The sequence below is a fragment of the Apis florea genome, unplaced genomic scaffold (assembly GCF_048593485.1).
Source record: "Apis florea isolate Af1SG1 unplaced genomic scaffold, ASM4859348v1 contig_2492_pilon, whole genome shotgun sequence".
Classification (NCBI taxonomy): Eukaryota; Metazoa; Arthropoda; class Insecta; order Hymenoptera; family Apidae; genus Apis; species Apis florea.
The window spans coordinates 4,962,372-4,975,383 of record NW_028256593.1 but is presented as its reverse complement, the minus strand read 5'-3'; the positions used below and the strand labels follow the sequence as shown (position 1 = coordinate 4,975,383).

The window sequence follows — 13,012 nt, the reverse complement described above, 5'->3', positions numbered from 1 at the left end:
AAAGGAAGAGGAGCGAGAGGGGGAGGAGGAAGCGCGATTCGAAACTCGAGAACGTGTCGTTCGCGTGAGAATTGAATGGATCCGCGCGTATCCGTTGCGTGTCGAAACAGGTTCTCCTTTTATCTCGTACGCTCAATAGAATTTCCAGAGAAACGCCGCTAATTAATTCTTTGAATTTGTGATTTGTGCGCTGTTCCCTACCTCTCTCTTCCTATGCAAACAAATAATTATCCATCTTTTTCTCGTCTGTTTCCTTTTCTTCATCTTTTTCTTCTTCTCCCCGTGGAATAACGGAACGAAGATTATTTAAGAAAAATTAACCTCGATTAATTCCAATCTTCCAATATTCCTCTTTGAAAGAGAAGAGAAATCACTTCATTGGATTCGTCGTGAAGGAATCGACGATTCATCCATATCTAATTTCCATCGAATCATACACCTATATATATATATTCATTGGATTCGTTAAGATTTATCCATAATCTAATAATTTCCATCGAATCATACACTTCACTCATATATGTATATATATACAATATATTAATTCGATAAAATTAAGATTTTTCCCATTGAGCGATCGTAGCGCAAAGGAATGTATCCCTCGATCAGCGGCCGATTTCACGTTTAATCGCCAAAAAGCCGAACGAACATCCGTGCAGATACTTCGCTATCCCCCTCCCTCCCACTCCTCCGAATTCCCTTCGGAGGCCGCGGAGGAGGGAAAGAGGAAGCCGCATCGCCCGAAGCAGTTCGAGTCTCGACCATCGCGCCCCCTACTTTAGCGCCCGCTGCCTCGTTTCGAATTCCTTTGGCCGTGTTGCGACATCGATTCAATTTCGCGTCCAATCCCTCCCTTCCCCACTTCTTTTGCAAACAGTTTAACGGCATGGTGTATATAATTCGTTTCCATCCGTGAATACGTATTATCCTCGCGAGAGAGAGAGAAATTTTGTAAGGAGATAAAGCCGCGTTTACACGATTACGAGCAGTCTCGTTGCAGTTAGATGTCGATGGAAATGGGTTTTCTTCGATGCGAACGTGGCTTGTTGGACGATCTGACGCGTGGTAACGCGTAGATAGAACGAAAGAGGAAACTGTGCACCATTTGTTGATGCGTGGACGCGCATGCGTGTTAATTCGATGGAGAAGAGATACGAAGATAATTATTTCGTACTGAATGAAATACCACTTTGCGTGTGAATGGTAGAAACGAAAAATTCAAATTCTAAGTGATGGGGAAAAAAAGGATAATATCTTGTAAGTTTGCTTAAAGCTTTTTTAATTAATTTCGATCCTTTCTCTATTCTTTCCAATTAATTCGTGATTCGAAACGTATAATCGAAGATAAATTGTGGGGATGAAAGATTACGATGATTAATGTACACTCGACGATCGTATTTTGTTGCCTTTCGAAATCGTGTTCTTTTTTTTTTTTTTTTTTTTAATTATTTAAGAACGGAGCTTAAGCTTTGCTCCCTTTTTCGATAATGGGAGGCGACTGTGCGGAGAACAGTCAGAGAGGTGGTTTCGCGTTAGATTGATCACCTTGTTAATCGTGCGAACTTTGGTAATTAAGCGATGTTTCTTTTTCGGTAAGGTAAATTAATCGTAAGTGTACAATGTTCGAATACGAGGAGGTTGAGGTTACTTGCTCTTTCAACGTATAATCAAAGTTTGGAAGATAAATTTATGAATATATATATAAAATTTTTAAAAAACGGAAGAGATAGCCAGTGTAAAGTAATTTTTAATATTTTTGAAATTCTTGGTTGGAAACTCGATTGCCAAGTTTCCCTCCGTTGTTTTTCTCGTATTTTTCTCATATTTTTACGCACAAAAATAAAACATGCTAATTTCGATCTGGAAAAAAACTGGATCGCCTTGTATGATGTACATACAAATATACAACTATTGTATATTTTAAGTAGATCTCGCATATATTTTACATATATTTTGCATACATTTTACATACATTCGACTTGTTATATTTGCATATCCGCTCTGTAGTCGCTAATTTCTTACACTTAAAAATTCACTGTTACCACTAAATCGATTAGTAGTTGAATGTACTTACAACTTGTAGGATACGTTACACTCTCGCGTTTCACGTATCTCATTTCCATATTTGGAAATGTTTTAAATGCACGGTCTATTAACAATCTTCCAACGGGTAATACTTTTGTAATACTTTTTGTAATATATTTAAATTAAATAAGATGAAGGAAATTTAAGAAAAGAAGAAAAAAATCATTCCTGTGTCACTGAATATCGACATTATCGAATGTCATTGATTTATCGAAACGACAGCAGCAATACTTTAAAAGGACACTCGATGATCGACCAGCTGCTATTATTAAAAAATTTTCGAAATTCAACATTAAAGATAAGGAAGAAAATGAGAGAAAGAATTGGCTATTCCTGTAAAACACGATACTTGAGACAATTATTATTCGATTATTAATTAATATTTACTCTTCTCTATCGTTACAATTCCTTCTTTAATTCACGATATTTGATACAAAGATTCATTTTTCCAAAAATTTTCAGTAACCAATACCGACGAGTACCTAATCATCGATCGAGAAAAGTGACGCCAAAGTCAGATCCTCGAGTAAATTCTTCACCAATTCACTGAATAGATCAATAAAATCATTATCAAAAATTAATAATTCATTTCTTCGCAAAATTCAAAACGCCATGGAATAAAATCACGCGTAAGGATCATAAGGATCGAAGAGAGGCGCGAAAAAGAAGAAGAAGAAGAAGAAGAAGAAGAAGAAAAAAAGCGACGAGACATTTGGAACGAGAGATATAGACGAAGCGAATCCGTGGCGAAGAGGAGACGGTGTTGCGAGATGGTCAGGTGTTGATGACCAGACAGGATGGTTAGGTCCAGCCGGGTGGGTTAGGGGAGGCAGAAGCAGAGCGGACGCCTTTCATCTTTTCATCTTCGAGCGAGGGAACCAGAACCCGCACACCTACCATCATGGGAACATCGCCTCCTTTCGCCGCCCCACCACTTCTCCCTCGGGATCATCGACGATGATCTTCGATAACCACTTTGTTCCATATCTACTCTATCCTTCCTCCTATCCTTTTGCCATGATTTTCTTCTTTATTTCTCTCTCTCTCTCTCTCTCTCTCTCTCTCTCTCTCTCTCTCTCTCTCTCTCTCTCTTTGATTTTTTGAAGAAAAAAATCCAAATTTTTCGAGAAAAAACCCTCGAGAAAATCGATCGAAGATCATAATTTCGATTTTTTCCATTTCCTTGAAGGATGGCTTGTATACAGATTTCAAGGGATTAATCCTCCCCTTCCTAATCCGTGGCTAATGAATCGAAGAAATGGTCTCGTCGAAATCTTGGTGCAAAGGTTTCGAAGGAATCGTGGGTGGATCAGACCTGATGCGGCGTCGAATTGGGCGAGGAATTGGTGTAATCCGTAATGAAGGTAATGGCAAATTTCATATTTGGTTTAAGAAGCGCGATGATGACTCGTGAAGCGGTTACGGCGACGAGAAAAAGGAGCGCACGCTCGAAATATGGAACGCCATGCAAATGCGCGGTCCAACCCAAGGAACCTGTTCCCAAAACGGTAGCTCGTCTCGGTTTTGCGTTTACGCGCCTTTTAACGCGTTGAGAGAAGTTCTCGATCTCGTTATCCGGAAATATGGGAAGTGGAGGAGCAGACGGTGGAGCAGTCGGTCGGATTTGGAATCAGGCAAAGTTGTATTCCTTGTGGTTCATATTGACGTTTGTCGAAGATGATTGGATTGATCTTATTCTATTTCCTTCCTGTAACATAACATTACTATTGGATAGTGAAAGAAATGGAGTAATTTCATATTGACAGTAGCATTTTAATTAAAAATATTAATTATAAATAGAATTCGTTATCATCTTGAAGATGTGTTCTCTTTCTTCATTTTTCTTGCTGCCAACGTTGTGTAATATTGGATAGGAATGATGACAGAAATAGAGTAATGTCACATTGATAATAGCCTTCTAACTAAAGTGTTAACTATAAACAGAATTCTCTTTGTCAGCCTTTCAATGCCAATATCTAAAACTTGGAGAGTAAGTATTGTTCTCATAACATTGTTATTATTGGATAGGGATAGTGAAATAGAGTAATTTCACATTGATATTTTTCTAATTAACTATAAATAGAATGCTCTTTGTCACTATGTTTAACCTTTCAGGGCAAATATCTAATATTGGAGAGTAAATATTGTATATTTGTCAAAAGGTAGCTAGATGTGTTCTCATAACATGTTATGACAATCCTCCTAATTAAAAAGTATTAATATGATGTATAAGTACTGTGCATTCTCATTCTATTCCACTTCTTTGTCGTTATAACATTGTTATTATTGGATCGATGATGGATGCATATCAGTGAAGTGGAATAATTTCACAATATTGACAATAGCGTTACAATTAAAAGTATTAACTATAAACAAATCCTTCGATTCCTTTCGACATACTTTTTATCATTGTCCTCAGTCAATAACCAAAATACATATGATGGCAAGAGAAATGGAATAGAGAGCATGAATACTTTGTCCAGCCTAATATTCCGTAGATGTTATTTTATAGAAGTAGCAAGGATTATAGTGGATGAATTATTAGATATATTGTTGAATCTCGTAAGGTGTTCATCTTTTAACTATGAATATACGTGTAAATGTACAGTTCATCTAAAAAAAAAAGAAGATAATCATCGAAACGAAACAACATTAATATTAAACGTGTTAAGATTGTATTAGGATTCTTGTAAATCGATATTTTTTTCTTCGATTCGATTATAGATGTGACACGAAGTATACACAATTCGAAGAAACGTATATACTTTAAAAAATACTCACAATAATGAAATATATACAATAATATTCATTCCAAAAAGAGTGAATAAGACAATGGTACAGCTTCTTTGAAGATATCCACAATGGCAAATTCAAATAAACTACATTTCTGATATTCTACTTGATATCGATGCATAGCTTTCCAAAAGAATTTAAATACGTTCACGATAATACAGTTTGCGAGAATTATTTAAAATTCTTCATAGATTAATTTCAATCTTACCTCGATATCCTCTTATCCATCTTCTTAACATTGTGCATACCCACAACATACCTTCTCCTCGAAAGGAATTCGCTGCTTTATTTCGAACGAGGTCGAGCACAAACGCTTAAACGCCTGTGAAAGAAGATACTAGAAGATACGAAGAAAATCCGTCTCTACACCTCTCTACACTCCTCGTTATTCCGTGGTTACTTTTAGTGTCGCACCATGGCGTTTCGAGGCGTTCGATTCGTGACTTCGGCCGGGTATCTATTAAATTCGAAAGATGGCGTGACAGTCGACAGCAAAAGCGGGCGAAAGCAAACAAAGTGGAAAGGAGGGAAAGATAGGAGGTTGTTGTTTCGAGGAACGCGTCCCACGGTTGAAAAAAAGGAAGGAAGAGAGAGAGGGAGGGAGAAAAGAACGAAAAAAAGGAAGAAAGAGTGGCGCGGCGAATAAATAAATAAATGATTTTCGGCGTGTCGGCATTTAGACAGGCAGGGATGGCTTTTTATTTGTAGGAGCCCGGGCCTCGGCCCGGCTCTCGCCGCCTAGTAATCAAAACCCGCCGAAATTCCCAGCTTTCGCAGCGGTTATTACGCCTTCGGGCACCACCTCTGCTCGCGCGGATCGTTGATACGATTTTTCCGTCACGGTGCTTTGCCAAATTGCACCCCCCTGCATTCCTTCCCCCTCTCCTTACACTCTAACTCTCTCTCTCTTTTTTCTCTCCTCCTCCCCCTCCCTCCTCCTATTGTTGTTGTCCTTCCACAACGAGGAATCTAACTAATCTAACTAACTGAACCGTGTTTGATTTGAAAACGAGATTAGAATTTTCTATATATGCCAATGGAGTGGAGAATAACTAGCTAGAATTATTAGTTACCGATGGAATACAATCAAAAATCGAATTAGCGATCATATCTATCCTCTAAGCCGAGCCGAATAACTCTCGTTCATTCGTATCCTCTAATTTGACGGGGAGAAATATCGCGGCAAAAACGACGCGCGCATCCAAGCTATCCAATAAGTATTTTATTTAACTTCGTCCAATCAAAGAGCAAATTTAGCTCCCTAACATGTATACACACGCACGCACACACACACAATTATTCCACATATTCTACATAAAGAAGAAGAAGAAGAAGAAATAAGTCGAGAATAAGGATTAGAGAGGTGAGTAAAAATTCATTGCCTTTTTTTTTTTTTTTTTTTTTTTGTTTTTTTATTAAGCCCCTTCCTTCTCGAAAGTGAGAAAATAATTATCCCCCCAATGAACGAAAGAGATATAACGGGGACATTAAAATCGCGGCGTGCCTTCCCCATTATACCACGTAATGTATCGGCTCGTTAACTTTCAGCCGGGCGATAGATCATCCGGGGAAGATCGCTGCCAGGGGCTAATACAGCCTCGACGATGTGGAACGTGGAACAGTGGAGGGGGAGGAAGTCTATAAAGAAGCATCTGGTTTTCATCCCTCGACACGACGAGAGAGAGAGAGGAGTCCCACCCTTGCCCCTTGTGGAATCTAATATTACCGTGGAATTAACCACGAAACACGTGTAGAGTGTAATCGTTTCGAACCCTCTCCTCTATTCCAGCGGAAAGAGAGGATAAGGATCCCTTTGTCGGGAGGCCGACTTATCGACCGAGATAATCGCCTCCTCCTCCTCCTCCTCCTTCTAACTTCTCGTCGCCACGATAATGGCTCCTTTTCTCTGGCTGTGACGTGGATTAGGATTAGTGGCCCTCGCTACTGTTTGTTTTCGCTTTCGGTCTCGGCATTCCCCCTCGCCCCTTCCACTTGATTTACGCGTGTATTCGAATCGGTTTTTCTTCTTCCATCTTTAAGGAAAGGGAAGGGAGGATAATACGTATAGTAAATAAATGATCGTTTCTTTTCTAAGAGGAAAGTAAATGTGTAAAATATATATATATATATATATATATTTTTTTTTATTTTTCTTTTCGAAATGTAATAAAGCAGAGAGAAGGCGTCGAATTTTCCGTGAAAATCAGCGTTTCAGCGATAAAGTCAATTTAAAGCGGCGCGATAGAATCGCCGACGCGGCGGATTTTCATTCCGCTCGGCGGATTATTAAAACCGCGTTCCGGTTTTCCAGAATTAATAAAGGATCGCCCGGGCTATAAATTCCAGGCGAGGAGCAGGGACAATGGTCGAAAATTGAATTTCACGTTACGAGGCGAATGACGAACGATCGTTTCAACCATTGTTATGTTGTTGACTTCTTCTTCCACGAATTCGTCGAAGAAAATTTATTCGAACTTGTTTACCCTTTATTTTAATTTTCTGAAAAAAAAAAAAAAGAAAAGACGAGGAAATATATATATATATATCGATTCAGTCGATCTTGAGGAGCGATTATGATAAAATGGTAATATAATTATAATAGGAATTAGTCAGTGCAATATAAGCGAGATCGAGGAAAATTATGAGACACGAATTTGCAAGCAATGCTCCTTGCTTTGCATGCTCATCAAGCTTGCAAGATCGTATCACGGGGATGTTTTTTTTTCTTTCTCTCTCTTTTTTTTTTAACACAAGAGCAACCGGGGTTAAGTATTACTAGCGTCGTCAAGATTAATCGTCCAAGAGGTGAGAGGAATATTGCAACGATTACATCGACCTGATAATTAAATTAACGATCGTAATTAATTATCGTTGAGATCGGTTACTCGACGAATTTTATAGATAAATATGCAATTGGTTCTAAAAATCGATCGAAATATTTTGCAAAAAATTAGATCGATAAAAAAAGTAAGTGTCAAAAAATTAGATACGATAATTATATTTCATAAAAATATATTGCATTCTTTGCTAATTATACGAAATGTGTGAAAACTAACCTTAATACGATTAATTTTTAATAAAAGTAATATAAATTAGATTACAAATAGAGAATGTTAAAAAATAATGATATATTTTAGAAATCTAAAAACTAATCTTAACGTAACACGATTAATTTCGAATGCAAAGACAAATTAGATTACTAATAGAGAATGTTGTTAAAAATGAAATATGAAAAAACTAACCTTAATGTAATACGATTAATTTCGAATGCAAAGATAATATAAATTAAATTACCATTAAAGAACGTTGGAAAATAAAAAGTATTTCAGAAATATGAAAACTAACCTTGATGCAATACGATTAATCTCGAATGCAAAGATAATATAAATAAAGATTACTAATAGGGAATGTTGAAAAGTAAGAATATGATATATTCCAGAAATCTGAAAACTAACCTTAATGTAGTACGATTAATTTCGAAGATAATATAAATTAGATTATCATTAAAGAATGTTAAGAAATAAAGTATAATATATTCCATGAATATTTGCATTCTTTACCAATTACACGGAATATGAAAACTAACCTTAACGTGGCACATTAATTAATTTCGAATGCAGAAGATAAAGGAAGTAAAAACAGGAAATTCTCGCGATAAATAAATTACTAAATTACCACCGAAAAATTAGATTCTCGATGAAAAAATTACTATACGATATATCCCACGAAGTAACGTGCATTCTACATTCAGGTACGCGAAATATGAAAATTCTAGTGATAAATAAATTACTAAATTATGAAAACTAACCTTTAACTTGGCGCGATTAATTGATGCAAAGATAAGGCAGAACAAGAAATTTCTAAGTTATAAATCACTATTTAAACAACGAGTTTATAACTCGTCTTCCTTATCTTAGATACTTTATTATTATTAATTAACAGATTTAAGATTCGAAGAATCGAAACGTGTCAAACGTATCACGGTTTCTTGAATCGGGCGTAATTCACGCGAGGAATTTTTTCTCTCTCTCTCTCTCTCTGCGAACGGTATGTTTATGAGCAGATCTTATCCTTTGCATCGGGACGAAAGAAAGCCGCATTGTGTGATAATGAAGTGTAAGCCTTCGGCTATCGATGAATCAGCAAGGCACGCGTGCAACGCGCGTCTATCCATTAAAATCTAAATTCAATCGTAAACGAGTTGCTCGAATCGATCTAGCGTGACGAAAGAAGAGAGATGAAGAATTTTATTTATTTTTTTTTTATTATTTTTTTCTTTTTCTCCTTTACTTCTTCACGGCCTCGTATCACAGCCGACGTCTATGGATCTAATCTTTTTGCCCTTTCCGTTTTAATGTCTCGCTCGTTGCACGTTCATCCGTAATGATGCATGAATAAAAAACGTAGCACACACGTAGCACTTTGGAAATTACTCTTGGAAATAACTTAAAAGCCAGTTTACATTATAATATACGTAACCGCTTTATCGTGTTTCGACGTCGAATCATTTCTTTCTACTTACTTGCACCTAACCTAACCTCAATAACAAATAACCTCGCACTTTTCACGCACATAAATTTTTTTCGCGAGAAACAAATTTTTGCCAAAACAAACAAAGGAAAAGGTTTTGTTTTCACTCTTTACAGATTATTAGACCCGCTTCTTTTCCCCTGGTCGTTTCACTTCACTTTGGAAGATCTCGATCGAAATCTTGGGGGATAAGACGCGATAATCGAGGTAGCGAATAATAAGAGTAGGACGCAACCCCCGGGTTGGTCGTCGCCGTCCATTGTTCTCTTCCGATCCGTTGGAGGAAGAGGCGGATGAAGGAAAGGGAGAGCAGAGAGCATCTCTGGATGGAGGGAAGAGGAAGAAGGTCGTTGGGGAGGGTGGACAGGGGAAGGTAGAGGGCGCATTAGCGGCGCTCGTAAAAGCGTACGCGGTGCTCGTAGCGTAATGCACCACGAAGCGAGCTAGCACGCCTCGTAACGCTCCTTAACCGAGCGTATTTACGCTCTCCGTGGTGGAGTTATGTAACATGGCCGCGCAAACGGCCCGTGCCGGCCATTAGGAGCCCGTTCGAGGCCATTTTGTCGAGCCACCCCTTCGACTTCTCTCGTCTTCTCTCTCTCTCTGTCTCTCTCTTCTTGCTTCTCTCGTTCCCTTTCGGTGGAGAGGAGATAGGAGATACTCGTACGTACGAGTATCTTCGGTTGGGAACGATGCTGCTCGATCGATATTGTCGTACAAAGGATATCGCTTGAAATAATTTTGCTTTTTCAACGATCGAAGGATCATAAGGGGTGTAATAAGTAATAACGAAGTCTAGGCTGTGAATATATCTCGTTTAGCGTATTTTCTTTGGGAGAAGGCTGGGAACATCGTTCGAACGAGTACAAGAGATTATTTTATTGCTCTTTTCTGGAGGAATACGATTGTTGTGAAGCATTTATTGGAGAATTGCTTAAGGTATAGAAGATTTGACGATAAAAATCGTTGTATTTCGTTGTTGAACGTCGCTATGGATATTTTATTTATTCTTTTTTCTAAAGGAATTTAATTGCTTATAACAGTTTTGATCAGCGAAATGCTGGAAATGCAATTGCCTGGATACTTTTCGTCGATGAAAAAAATATAAGAGATTTGATGAAAAATCGTTGTATTTCGTCGTTGAATATCATTTATAAAGCAGATATGTGCATTTATTGAGGAATTGATCTAGATAGATTTTGATCCATGAAAGGAATATAGAAGATTTGACGATAAAAATGATGAAAAGTCGTTGTATTTCGTTGTTGAATATCATTTATTGTAAAGCAGATATGTGCATTTATTGGAGACATTGTTCGATCGATGATGGAATTTGATCGATCGAAGGAATATAAGAGGATAAAGATGACGAAATCTTGTGAAGAATGTGCTCTATTTTTCTGGACAAATAGAATACTTGTAACGTAGATGTGGGAACATTGTTTTTATCGATGAAAAGAGTATAGAAAATTTGACAAAAAGTCGTTGTGTCTTGTTGTTGAATTATCATTATCATTTTTCTAGAGAAATAGGATACTTGTGATAACAGTGATACTAGGAATATTGTTCGAAGGAGTACAAGAAATTGTCGCTTATTTACTCTCTTTTCTGGAGGAACACGATTCTTGTGACGTGGGTATGCGCATTTATTGGGGACATTGTTCGATGGATGATGGAACTGATTTGATAAAAGTCGTTGTAGTTTGTTGTCGAATATCGATATGCAGTGATACTCAGTTTCGTGGAACGCTTCTCAAATGAAAATTTCTTTCGAAATTTTGGTAAGAAACTGCATTTAAATTTCTATTTCCAATTTCCATTGCTTTCAAAAGTAACATGGAAACATTGACAACCATCTCTAAAATTTGAAGAATAAATAGACATTGGTGCCTTTAATAAAAGTAATATGTAATCATCTCTAAAATTATTCTGAAGAAATAGATATTGCTGCCTTTAATAAAAATAATATAAAAACATTGACAATTGCAACCACCTTCAAAATTGTTTTGAAGAACAAATAGATATTGGTGTCTTTAATAAAAGTAATATAGAAACATTGACAATTGCAACCATCTCCAAAATTGTTTTGAAGAACAAATAGATATTGGTGCCTTTAATAAAAGTAATATGTAATCATCTCCAAAATTGTTTTGAAGAACAAATAGATATTGGTGTCTTTAAGAAAAGTAATATAGAAACATTGACAATTGCAACCACTTCCAAAATTGTTTTGAAGAACAAATAGATATTGGTGCCTTTAATAAAAATAATATGTAATCATCTCCAAAATTGTTTTGAAGAACAAATAAATATTAGTGCCTTTAAGAAAAATAATATAAAAACATTGACAATTGCAACCACCTTCAAAATTGTTTTGAAGAACAAATAGATATTGGTGCCTTTAATAAAAATAATATGTAATCATCTCTAAAATTGTTTTGAAGAACAAATAAATATTAGTGCCTTTAAGAAAAATAATATAAAAACATTGACAATTGCAACCATCTCCAAAATTGTTTTGAGGAACAAATAGATATTGGTATCTTTAATAAAAGTAATATAGAAACATTGACAATTGCAACCATCTCCAAAATTGTTTTGAAGAACAAATAGATATTGGTATCTTTAATAAAAGTAATATAGAAACATTGACAATTGCAACCATCTCCAAAATTGTTTTGAAGAACAAATAGATATTGGTATCTTTAATAAAAGTAATATAGAAACATTGACAATTGCAACCACTTCCAAAATTGTTTTGAAGAACAAATAGATATTGGTGCCTTTAATAAAAATAATATGTAATCATCTCCAAAATTGTTTTGAAGAACAAATAGATATTGGTATCTTTAATAAAAGTAATATAGAAACATTGACAATTGCAACCACTTCCAAAATTGTTTTGAAGAACAGATAGATATTGGTGTCTTTAATAAAAGTAATACAGAAACATTGACAATTGTAACCATCTCCAAAATTGTTTTGAAGAACAAATAGATATTGGTGCCTTTAATAAAAATAATATGTAATCATCTTCAAAATTGTTTTGAAGAACAAATTAATATTGGTGTCTTTAATAAAAGTAATATAGAAACATTGACAATTGCAACCACTTCCAAAATTGTTTTGAAGAACAGATAGATATTGGTGTCTTTAATAAAAGTAATACAGAAACATTGACAATTGCAACCACCTCCAAAATTGTTTTGAATAGATAGTGGCATCTAAGAAACGTATCTACTTCAAAAAATATTCACAATAATGAAATATATACAATAATATTCATTCCAAAAAGAGTGAATAAAACATTGATAATGGTACTTTGAAGATATTCAGAATATGGCAAATCCAAGTTTAATAATTTATAAAATTGCTTGAAAGAAGACATATTAATACTGAATATGCATAGCTTTCCAAAGGAATTTAAATACATCCACAATACAGTTTGTGAATTTTATTATCAGAACCTACTTGAGAACTATTTATTTAAAAATTCTTCGTAAATTAAATTTCAATCTCACTCCCTTATCCATCTTCTTAACATTGTGTGTATACCTCACCAACAAAGTCCTCCTCAAAAGGAATGCTGCCTCAACGGATAGAA

The 13,012-nt window shown here is 35.9% G+C and overlaps 2 long non-coding RNA genes across 2 annotated transcripts; one reads left to right on the top strand and one right to left on the bottom strand.

Annotated features, from left to right (window-relative positions):
• Nucleotides 1-859: 859 nt before the first annotated feature.
• On the top strand, nt 860-7,399 carry LOC147657951 (uncharacterized). The gene is made up of 3 exons (XR_015291616.1): nt 860-1,257; nt 2,548-3,449; nt 6,427-7,399. It is a non-coding gene; the product is annotated as an uncharacterized LOC147657951 (long non-coding RNA).
• On the bottom strand, nt 6,262-8,592 carry LOC147657950 (uncharacterized). Its single transcript, XR_015291617.1, has 2 exons — nt 8,465-8,592; nt 6,262-6,911 (listed from the first exon to the last, which is right to left on the bottom strand). It is a non-coding gene; the product is annotated as an uncharacterized LOC147657950 (long non-coding RNA).
• Nucleotides 8,593-13,012: the final 4,420 nt, after the last annotated feature.